This window comes from Triticum dicoccoides, chromosome 6B (genome assembly GCF_002162155.2).
Source record: "Triticum dicoccoides isolate Atlit2015 ecotype Zavitan chromosome 6B, WEW_v2.0, whole genome shotgun sequence".
Classification (NCBI taxonomy): domain Eukaryota; kingdom Viridiplantae; phylum Streptophyta; class Magnoliopsida; order Poales; family Poaceae; genus Triticum; species Triticum dicoccoides.
In genome coordinates this window covers 288,092,337-288,104,800 of record NC_041391.1, presented here as the reverse complement: position 1 = coordinate 288,104,800, position 12,464 = coordinate 288,092,337, and the positions used below count along the sequence as shown (strand labels likewise).

Genomic DNA, 12,464 nt, shown 5'->3' with positions numbered 1-12,464 from the left:
TGAAGTGGTTGTCCAGTGCCCTATAGGCGGTGGTTCCTGTTCTTCTTCTGCGTCGTCGTCCATACCGTCGATGTCTTCGGAGTTGAAGTCAAGCACGTCGGTTAAGTCATCGACAGTGGCTATTAAGTGGGTGGTGGTTAGGGAACGAATTTCTTCGCCATCCGCTTCCCACTCGAGCTGGACATGCTTCAGCCAAGAATCTCTCGACAAGGAAAGAGACCTTAATGAGTTTAGCACATCACCCAAGGGCGAGTGCTGAAAAATATCAGCGGCGGTGAACTCCATGTACGGTGCCCAATCAGATTCGATAGGCATGGACGTACGCGGTTTGGATCCTGTAGCCGGAGACGAGTCCGAGGCTCCGATGACACCACCTTCATAGGAGGTCGGATCAATGTTCGGCTCCAACGCCGATGAATGTGCGGCCTCCGTGGCGGGGTCCACCCACCCGTCCTCGGAAGGCATGATCTGCTCTGGATTGATTCCCGGCGTCGCCGCAGGTGCGATCTCCCGAACACTGTCCAATGGCATATCTAAGTCATGCCCGTCGTGACCGTTCGGCGCGCCTGACATGGGCTTGAATCCATCGAAGATCAAGTCTCCACGGATGTCGGCAGTATAGTTCAAGCTTCCAAACCTGACCTGATGGCCAGGGGCGTAGCTATTGATTTGCTCCAGATGGCCAAGCGAGTTGGCCCGTAGTACGAAGCCGCCAAATACGAAGACCTGTCCGGGAAGGAAAACCTCCCCCTGGACCGTGTCGCTGAAGATGATTGAAGGAGCCATCAAGCCTTATCGCGACGGCACAATGGAACTCTCAATGAGAGCACCAATGTCAGTGTCAAAACCGGCGGATCTCGGGTAGGGGGTCCCGAACTGTGCATCTAAGGCTATTGGTAACAGGAGGCAGGGGACACGATGTTTTACCCAGGTTCGGGCCCTCTCGATGGAGGTAATATCCTACTTCCTGCTTGATTGATCTTGATGATATGATTATTACAAGAGTTGATCTACCACGAGATCGTAGAGGCTAAACCCTAGAAGCTAGCCTATGATTATGATTGTTGTTGTCCTACAGACTAAACCCTCCGTTTATATAGACACCGGAGGGGGCTAGGGTTGCACAGAGTCGGTTACAGAGAAGGAGATCTACATATCCGAATTGCCAAGCTTGCCTTCCACGCAAAGGAGAGTCCCATCCGGACACAGGACGAAGTCTTCAATCTTGTATCTTCATAGTCCAACAGTCCGGCCAAAGTATATAGTCCGGCTGTCCGAGGATCCCTTAATCCAGGACTCCCTCAATACCCATAGGATTTTTATATGTCGTTTTGTAAGCCCAAAGTGCATCATCTAGTTTCTTAGACCAATTCTTTCGGGACATATTGACAATTTTTTGTAAGATTATTTTTATTTCCCTATTGCTAAGTCCAACTTGACCACTAGACTGTGGATGATAAGGTGACGCAATACTATGGTTAACATCATCCTTAGCAAGCATTTTACGAAAAGCACCATGAATAAAGTGTGAACCACCATCAGTCATTAAATATATAAGGACTCCAAACCTTGGGAAAATAACTTCCTTAAGCATTTTAATAGAGGTGTTGTGATCAGCACTACTGGTTGGAATAGATTCTAACCACTTAGTAACATAATCAACAACAACCAAAATATGTGTATACCCATTAGAGGAAGGAAAAGATCCCATAAAATCAAATCCCCAAACATCAAATGGTTCAACGGCAAGTGAATAATTCATAGTCATTTCTTGATGCTTACCGATATTACCTATTCTTTGACATTCATCACAAGATAAGACAAACTTACGTGCATTCTTGAAGAGAGTAGGCCAATAAAAACCAGATTGCAATACCTTATGAGTGGTTCTGTCTCCCACGTGATGTCCTCCATAAGACTCAGAGTGAAATTTCCGTAGGATTTATTCCTGTTTATGCACAGGTACACAACGTCTACTAATACCATCTACTCCTTTATAAAGATGTGGATCATCCCAAAAGAAATGTCTTAAATCATAGAATTTTTTTTTCTTTTGTTGGTATGTGAAGCTAGGTGCTATGTATTTAGCAACAATAAAATTAGCATAGTTAGCATACCAAGGTGTACTATTAGAAACATTTATTGCGGCTAACTGTTCACCAGGAAAGCTATCATTAATAGGTTGTGGGTCATCAAGAATAATTCTCAAGCCTAGACAAGTTATCAGCTATGGGGTTCTGTGCTCCTTTCCTATTAGTGATATGCAAATCAAATTCTTGTAGAAGAAGAACCCACCTAATGAGTCTAGGTTTAGCATGTTTCTTTTCCATAAGATATTTTATAGCAGCATGATCGGTGTGAACAATCACTTTAGAATCAACAATGTAAGATCTAAATTTATCACAAGCAAACACTACTGCTAAGAATTCTTTTTCAGTAGTAGCATAATTTTGTTGATCACTGTCTAGAGTTTTACTAGCATAATGAATAACATTTAATTTCTTATCAACTCTTTGTCTTTGAACAACACCAACAACATAATCACTAGCATCACACATAATCTCAAAAGGCAAGTTCCAATCAGGTGGTTGAACAACAGGTGCAGTGATTAAGGCTTTCTTTAGTGTTTCGAAGGCTTCCAAACAATCATCATCAAACACAAAGGGAATATCCTTTTGCAAAAGATTTGTAAGAGGCCTAGAATTTTTAGAAAAGTCTTTGATAAACCTCCTATAGAAACCAGCATGACCAAGGAAACTACGAATACCTTTGACATCTTTAGGACATGGCATTTTCTCAATTGCATCAACCTTGGCTTTGTCCACCTCAATGCCTCTTTCAGAAATTTTATGGCCCAAAACAATACCTTCGTTAACCATAAAGTTGCACTTCTCCAATTCAAGACAAGATTTGTTTGTTCATATCTTTGCAAAACTCGATCAAGATGGCTTAAACAATCATCAAAAGACTTCCCATAAACAGAAAAGTCATCTATGAAAACCCCAACAATCTTTTCACAAAAAACAGAAAATATAGCAGTCATATATCTTTGAAAGGTAGCAGGTGCATTACATAAACCATAAGGCATATGTATATAAGCATAAGTTCCAAAAGGATAAGTAAAAGTGGTCTTTTCTTGATCAGGTTGTGAAATATGTATTTGTGAAAAACCATAATATCCATCAAGGAAGCAAAAATGTGTGTGCTTAGATAATCTTTCTAACATTTGATCAATAAAAGGCAAAGGGTAATGATCTTTTATGGTGGCTTTGTTTAATTTTCTATAATCAATTACCATCCTATAGGCTGTGACAATTCTTTTTGGAATAAGCTCATTCTTATCATTAGGAGCAATAGTAATACCTCCCTTCTTAGGGACACAATGAACATGACTTACCCATCTACTATCAGCTATAGGATAGATTATACCTACTTCTAGAAGTTTCAATATTTCCATTCTTACCACTTCTTTCATCTTCAGATTTAACCGGCGTTGATGATCAACAACGGGTTTAGCATCAGGTCCCATATTAATCTTGTGCTGACATAGAGTGGGAGTAATTCCCTTAAGATCATCAAGAGTATATCCAGTAGCAGCTCTATGCTTCATTAGAGCTTTCAATAATCTTTCTTCTTCATGATCTGAAAGGTTAGCACTAATAATAACAGGATATATCTTTTTCTCATCAAGGTAAGCATATTGCAAAGTGTCATGTAATTGTTTTAATTCAAACACAGGATCACCTTTAGGTGGAGGAGCACCTCCTAGAGTTTCAATAGGCAAATTGTGTTTAAGCAGAGGTTGTTGTTCTAAAAAGATTCTATCTATTTCATTTCTTTCGTTCATATGCAAATCATTTTCATGGTCTAGAAAATATTGTTCTAAAGGATCAGTAGGAGGTACGGCAATATAAGCAAGACCAATAATTTCATCCTTACTAGGCAAATATTCTTTATGAGGTTGTCTACTAAACTTGGAAAAATTAAATTCATGAGATTCATCACCAAAGCCAACATGGACATTTTGTTTCTTACAATCTATTCTGGCATTGACGGTGTTCAGGAAATGTCTACCAAAGATAATGGGACCATATTGTGGGGAGCCAAGAACAAGAAAATTAGTAGGGTATTTTATTTTCCCACACAAGACTTCAACATCTCTAAGAATCCCAATTGGTGATATAGTATCTCTATTGGCAAGTTTAATAGTAACATCTATGTCTTCTATTTCAGCAGGTGCTATTTCATTCTTAATTTCTTCATATAAGGAGAAAGGAATAGCACTCACACTAGCACCTATATCACATAAACCATGATAACAGTGATCTCCTATTTTGACTGAGACAACAAGCATGCCAACAACTGGTCTATGTTTATCCTTTTTATCGGGTTTGGCGATTCTAGAAGCTTCATCACAGAAGTAAATAACATGTCCATCAATATTATCGACCAAGAGATCTTTAATCATAGCAACACTAGGTTCAACTCTAATTTGTTCAGCTGGTTTGGGTGTTCTAATATAAATTTTGTTAACCACAGTTGAAACTTTAGCATGTTCCTTTATCCTAACAGGGAAAGGTGGTTTTTCAATATAAGCAGTGGGAACAACTGGATCAACATTGTAAATGATAGTTTCTTCTTTAGCTTTTACCGGTTCTTTAAATTCTTCTTTAATAGGTGGGAGATATTTAAACCACTTCTCCTTAGGGAGATCAACATGAGTAGCAGAAACTACTAGATACTTGCATCAACACTACACCACGACACTCAAAGCGGCATCAAAAAATGTGTCGGCATAGGTCACCTAAGGCGACAGATTTAGTGTCGGTAAAGAGCTTTCCCGACAGAAAGGAGCTGTCGCCTATAGTCCTGCCGGGGAATGTCTTTTCCGACAGATAAATATATCTCGACAAACATTATGACAACGTTTGTGAGATCTACGCCGACAGACATTTCTATACCGACAGACACCGCAACACCAACAGATCATCTGACAACATGCTATCCCGACAGATATAGCGATGGCCATTGTTAGGCCGACAGTTTCTTTGTCAGTGTGATATGCCAACAGAAAATGCGATGCCCAATACTTCTGCCGACACATTTGCTGCCAGGGTTCTACATTTCAACACAATTGCGAATACACCATATTTTAATATTAGATCACGTTCATAATATTTAATTCATGTTCAGTACACAATGCATATACAAACAATGGCAGTCTTCTATTCATCACAACATGTCATTCAACCATACATTCATTCAACATATATAAAGATTCATTTGTTTTCTTCACTCATGTTAGCTAACAACCATGAAGGAAATACATAAGTTGACATACAAGACAAGTTGTTGCAAAATTTGATGGCTAAGAACCTAAGAGACCAATTGTTTGATCACTTGACTACTACAAAATATTATGGAAGAGACCAAGTCTTCAATCACCAAGCCAACATCAACTTTCGTATGATCAAAAGGTGTCAACCATGTTATGAACAAAAGCGATCGCGGAACATCTTAGATCAACTTGTGGACTTGTTATTTTCTGCCATTTGTCCCTGCAAAAGAACATACTGCCTTGTTGGGTAAAAGCACCAAATAGTCATAAAAGGAAAAAAAACTTTACACACTCACTCTACAGAGTAATAAATGAATCAGGCATGTCGCCTAAAGAAACCAATGGAGCTCTATCGCCAGGTATAATAACACTAGGAAGATAACTAATGTCTAAAGCAATACTGGACATACTTGGTCAAGCTTGATGCAAGTATCCAGTAGTTTCTGCATAAGGCAAAACAAATCTGGGTGTAAGCAGGCACATATACCGGCATAAAACATTAACATGACAAATTAGTTTATAATCTAAATAAGTAGCGTAGGATCCTAAATATATACCAGGATATGTTAGCAATGCAAATTCAACTGTCAGAATTACCATCGGCCAGCAGTTCAACACTGGAGATGAACATTTCCTAGCAAGCAGCAAAATGTCCATACCAACGGATACAAACAGATGTTGCATCCTAATCCACCCACTATGGCCACAATGTTGTAGAGGCCTAAACAAACTCGTACTGGTGTACTTATGTTCTTAGTGTAACTGGAGAATATAGGACTGACACAAACAGGGTGTGGTCTAGCTGAAACAAATACTTTTAAACTGTCAGAATATTTTATTTAGTTAACTAGAAAAATTTCAAGTTGCTAACCTTGAGCATTATCCTGTCAGCAAGTTTAGTAGGTCAACTGAACAATTTTGTTGCAGTTGAGAATATTTGCATATATAGAAGTTCCCTTTGTACCACTGAACATATAAGGTGTAGTAGATTAGAAACAAATTACCTTATCTTTGCGGCTAGATCTTTATCTGTACTAGCTCAAAAAAGCATGGCATATAAAAAGGAGATTCCAAAATGTTAGGCAGGAAAATAAAGTTCCATCCTCTTCCTCAGGCGGCTACATTGCTAGCATTAGTTCCATACATATGTGATAGTTGTTCCAGAAGTGCACAATGATGCTTTACTAGCCTGAAAAGAAACAACACTTTCTTTCTTCACTCACATGTACTGAATGCAGAATCAAATTGGCAGCAGAGCATGCAGCATCAACATCAAAGTAACATGTAGACTATTAGCATAAGCAGAACTTAGCTGCTATTGGTTTTGCATACTAACAATTAATAAAGTTATATATATTTCACATTTGGCTCTGTTGGTTAATACACTTTGCTACAAAAGGTGTGGTTGCTTTGAGAAGTAACAGGGGAGCCTTAACAATACCAACTATCGTTTAAACATTTTGTCTGAAAACTATGAATGAACACTTATTGTTTTTTTTCTATTACTGATTGAGCTGTTGAAAATTTAGGTATGGAACGTGCAGGTTTGGTGAAAATTGCGTAACACAGTTTTTGAATATTTTCACTGAGTATTGGATTGCATTTGCAGAGTAGAACCCTTTTTTTTAGCAAAATACAGAGTATGGTTTTCTTTTTAAGCAATATACAGAGTACAGTACAGGATACATCCTGAACATGGATGAGTACCGAACTAGCAAATGTAATGTTCACACTGGTGGTTTATTCAAAACCATACAAGTGGTGGGATCACATGCAAAACAGAGATAAAAATATGGGGTTTTGTGTAGAACGGACAGACTTTCAACCTTAACACATCAGATGGTCCAGGTGGCTGGATAGCATGATCTCATGTGAAGCACAAATATCACGCTGGTCTCCCCCAGGAAGTTTGAGACTAAAAAAAAGGCTTCTAGCCACTATGAACCAATTGCCGACACACTTCATGATTGCAATTTGTTTCTTTAGCTGAGCAAATCCATCCAGTACATACCTCAAGCATTAGCACCCAGCATGGTTGGGGATCCTTCCAGCCTGCAAAGGGAAATAGGAAGATTGAGATCTAATCATTACAAAGGTAGTAGTAATTAGTAAATACTGAAACCTGAGAATTAATGCTGGATATAAATGTGATAAGAGAAGGGAGTGGCCTGGCAGGTTGAGCGCAGCTACAAGCATACAGTCCACGAGCTTCAGAACATCCCCAACAATAGTCAAACCTCATTAAAGTTGATATCAAGCAAAGTTCTACTTATGAGAAGGAAGCTAGCCTGAACTAAAATCAGTAGCATGTTTCTAGATAGGCATGACACCCATGGAAGAGCAAGAGAAATATAATGCATCTCACTGAATTCACGAAACACCCAGGCCAAGGCATGGCGCACAAATCTAGTAATCGTCATGCACAATCTTATAGAAACCATTCTCTGAAACAACACGTGTCGCAGAACACATCCCAAATCAACAACAACAAAAACAACATTACAATAACATGATGGTGCTAATCAAGAACGAAAATTTGCACTCTGAAATGAGAGATGGATGGTTAGCACTCTGAAATCTTCAATCTCCAACGAACTGATATGATCTTGTTTAGTTCGTCGTTGAGCCAACAAGATTACATGGGAAATCACATTCATGGACAAGAGCCAACAAGATTACATGGGAAATCACATTCATGGACAAACGAGAAATAACATATGAAGCAGAAAAGATAGAAGGAATCTATTTTCAAGCTTACCTGCACGGGCTGAATTTGGGGGCGAGGCAAGACGAGCAGGGGAGGGGAGAGCCGTCGCCGGTGGTGGAAGAGGGATGGCGGGGCAAAACCTCTGGATGCAGAGGGCAAGGTGGCTCCTCGGTTGCGGACAGCATCACCCTGTGTTGGATCGAAGCTTTAGGTGGCACTGTTGGTAGTCAGATAAGCAGAGGCGTGAGCACATCAGCCTGAATCGTACCTACAGCGGCCTGGATCTTGAGGAAGTACAGCGGTATTGCTCGGCGGCGGTCGACTCCACACTGGCGGTTGGCGGCGCGGCTCCTCGGCCGTGGTCGACTCGACCCCTTGGCTGCATGCGGCGGACGGGCTCCTCTTTTGTGGACGATGAGGCGGCACCTTGGGCTTCGACCGTGGGGAAGGACCACATTGTAGCAGGAAGCTGCGGGAGGTGCCGCCGTTGATGGGAGAGGAGGCAACGCGACCAAATCGGCACGCAGGTCAAGCAACGGCGGCGGCGGCAGCGGCGGCGGCAGGTGACCTAGGTTTAGGTGGGAGTGTGGCGTGGGAGAAAGAGATAAGATTTTTCATTTAGGGGCTGGGAGAAAGGGATAAGATGGGGTGGAGGATTGAGGGGCCGGGAGGCAAGCCAAAGTTTTGCAGTTTGGATCTCGCGCGTAACTTGTCCCGCGTAGCCCGAAATAAGTGGGCCAGGCCCAAACCTACGCCGACACTCTTTCTATCGGAAAGCAACAGCGATAGATAATCGAACACCAAAAAAACTTATGCTGACACATAGTATGTCCACAAACCGGTCATACATTGCCAACAGACAGATCATCAAAAGACCAGAGCAACCTCGACCATTAGTGTGTCGGTAATGTACACTTATACCAACAGATGCATGTCGTCATTGTGGTGTCGTGGTGTAGTGATAGGATAAATTTTTTGATGAAATTCCAATTTCAACCGATTCCAGTTCCAAGATCCAATATCATCGCATAGCATATACCATGTCAATGCTTTCACCTTCAAAGATAAATGTAAAACCTTCTTCTTAGCTTCATCTCCTGGAAAACCTGCAATATTAAACAATCCACAAATTTCATTCACATATATCAAGTGCATATCAGGATGTTCGGTTCCATCTCCTGCATAAGGATTAGCTAGCAGTTGCTCTACCATACCCGAAGGAATTTCATATTCAATATTTTCCGTGCGTGCAGTAGGTTGAGGGGCAACTAATTGTGGTTCCGGTCGAGGTGAAGAAACCCCGAACAAACCCCTCAAAGGATTGTTTTCCATAGTAGCAAGTGACAATAAATTTCAGCATGTAGTAATAATGTTTTCTTACCAATTTCCACTTACCAAAAGTGCTTCAGAACGGCGCCAGCAAATAGCCTTGATGACCCACAAGTAGGGGGTCAGTTGTAGCCTTTTCAATAAGTAAGAGTGTCGAACCCAACGAGGAGCAGAAGGAAATGACAAGTGGTTTTCAGCAAGGTAATGTCTGCAATTGCTAAAATTGTAAGTGGTAGAGTAGTTTGATAGCAAGATAATTTGTAACGAGAAAGTAACAATAGTAGTAACAAAATGGAAGCAAGGTAGCCCAACCCGTTTTAGGCAAGGGACAGGCCAAAACAGTCTCTTATGATAAGCAAAGCGTTCTTGAGGGTGCACGGGAATTTTATCTAGTCACTTTCATCATGTTGGCTTACTTTGTGTTCCCTACTTTGATTTGACTGGTGCTTAGGTGTTGTTTTTAATTGAACAAACTTCCTACTTATGATTAACCCCCTCGCAAGCATCCAAAACTATGAGAAAATTATTAAGAATAAATTCTAACCATAGCATTAAACTTTAGGATCCAATCGGTCCCTAATGGAATAGCGCATAAACTAGGGTTTAAGCTTCTATCACTCTCGCAACCCATCATCTAATAACTACTCCACAATGCATTCCCTTAGGCCCAAATGTGGTGAAGTGTCATGTTGTTGACGTTCACATGACACCACTAAGGAAATCACATCATACATATCATCAAAATATCGAACACATATCAAGTCACATGATTACTTGCAACATCATTTCTCCCATGACCTCAAGATCAAAAGTAACTACTCACAAATGATAATCATGCTCAAGATCAGAGGGGTATTAAATAGCATAATGGATCTGAACATATAATCTTCCACCAAATAAACCATATAATAATCAACTACAAGATGTAATCAACACTTCTAGTCACCCACAAGCACCAATCTATAGTTCCGGTACAAAGATTGAACACAAGAGATGAAGTAGGGTTTGAGAGGAGTTGGTGCTATTGAAGATGTTGATGAAGATAGCCCTCCCCAAGATGGGATAGTTGTTGGTGATGATGATGGCAATGATTTCCCCCTCTGGGAGGGAAGTTCCCCCAGGGGAATCGCTTTACCGCAGTGCAAAAGTGCTCCTGCCCAGGTTCCGCCTCGATACGGCGGCGCTTCGTCCCGAAAGTCCACTCCTATTTTTTCTAGGTCAAAATGACTTATATACCAGAAGAGGGCACCAGAGGTGGGTCTGGGTGAGCACAACCCACCAGGGCGCGCGTGGGCTCCCTGGCGCGCCCAGGTGGGTTGTGCCCACCTGGTGGGCCCCCTATGGTACTTATTTGCTCCAATATTCCTCAAATATTTCATAAATATTCCTCGTGAAGTTTCAGCTCATTTGGAGTTGTGCAGAATAGGTAGCCTAACGTAGCTTTTTTAGGTCCAAATTTTCAGCTGTTAGACTTCTCCCCCTTTGTGTATACCTTGCATATTATGAGAGAAAAGGCATTAGAATTACTCTAAGAAGCTTTATTATGCAATAAAACGACATAAATAACAGTAGGTACACATGATGCAAAATTGACGTATCAGCACCGAGGATCGTCTCTAGACGGTGTTGGTGACCCGCTGGTTCATGGCCATCGTCGACGCCAGCTACGACTCTCAGTTGGACCAAATGATTGTTGCCACCATCAACAAGTTCACCATCGACAAGTAGCTCACGGACGACATCGCCGTACTCCTCCAACCTGCGCGCCCGGATCCTCATTGCCTACCACTCTAATTGGCCTCCATGGCGAGAACCTCTTTCAAGCACTGGTGGCCCATGCGACTACCCTCTGACGCAACGAAGAATGTCCACCTGGAGGTCGCGCTCACCGCGAGGCGCCTCGCCCTGCAAGAATTCGTCGAGCTACACATCCACGTGTACGAGGAAGTCATGTACATAGGTATCGATAAGGCCAGTGAGGATGCTGTGACGTTGGCCTTCGTCAACTAGCTGGAAGCATTGGACGCCTTTGTTGAGAAGTGTGACAGCCTGGTTTTTGCCTTCTCTCTTTTTCTGGATTTCTTTGCCATTGGTTTTCAAGTTGGAGTTTTTGAATCAACTCACTTGGACTTAAACACTTGGACATGTCTTTGAGTTTCACCCAAGTGACCCATCCCTCTCATAATCATTATTTTCTCTCTGAAAAATCCCAAAATGGCTGAAGGAATATTTTTCATAAATGAAAAGTATTCTTTTTCTTCTCTGAAAATCATTTCACCAACATATGCTCCAAAGCAACCCTCATTTTTCTTGCTCCTAAAAATCTGAGAAAATTCCCAAATATTGTTTGAACCTTGGCACACATCCCTGTGATAAAATATTTCATACTTATTTGGAATATTTTTGCTACAGAAAATCATTTCTGTTCTGGCCTCAAAATGCAGTTTCTATAGAAAGTATATTATTCCTTGATCTAATGAGGCTGATTTTTCTTGAGCTTCGTTAACTTCCTAAGAAAACCTTAACCCAAGGAGATTAACCCTAAACCTCTTCTAGAACCTATCCAAACACAGTGTCAAAGTTTCTGACCAGAAACTTGCTCCATAGCTCTTGTTAAATCCGGTCGGCCTGACAGTGTGTCATCTCGTCACTTAGACCAAACACTGCACAGACAATACGTTGGACATGGTTTGGCATCTCCTGGGCGTCATTTTTGACGAAGCTAGCATGGTGACCGCGTGAGAACATGGGCCCTGGCACGCGTTCGACGCGCTCTGTACTGCGCCCATGCTTCTGTGCATCGCATGCCCAACACTCGCCGCCGACTGCCGCACCACGCCACCAGCCTCAACTCTTCAAGCTTGACCCCTCCCTAGCGCTTGCCGATGCCGGACCAGCCGTAGCGGGCACGGGCACGATGCGGCCAAAGCCACAGTGCGCCCCGTGCCACTGTCTTTGTCTGTGCCTGCGTTCCTGTGCTCGTCCGCAAGCTCCACAGTCCCCGCGTGATCGCCGAGCCCTCTCCACCCCTCCCTGACACTTCTCGTCATCGTGCGCCATCTTCTAGAGAGCTCCGGCAGAGCCAAGACC

The 12,464-nt window shown here is 41.9% G+C and overlaps 1 long non-coding RNA gene across 2 annotated transcripts; it reads right to left on the bottom strand.

Moving 5' to 3' along the window:
* Positions 1-5,272: 5,272 nt before the first annotated feature.
* On the bottom strand, positions 5,273-8,696 carry LOC119320346. Of its 2 annotated transcripts, XR_005154936.1 has the most exons (5): positions 8,314-8,696; positions 8,097-8,234; positions 7,165-7,390; positions 5,749-6,527; positions 5,273-5,558 (listed from the first exon to the last, which is right to left on the bottom strand). It is a non-coding gene; the product is annotated as an uncharacterized LOC119320346 (long non-coding RNA). The 2 variants fall into 2 exon arrangements; XR_005154935.1 differs by having other exon boundaries at positions 5,749-7,390.
* Between the last annotated feature and the right edge of the window lie 3,768 nt (positions 8,697-12,464).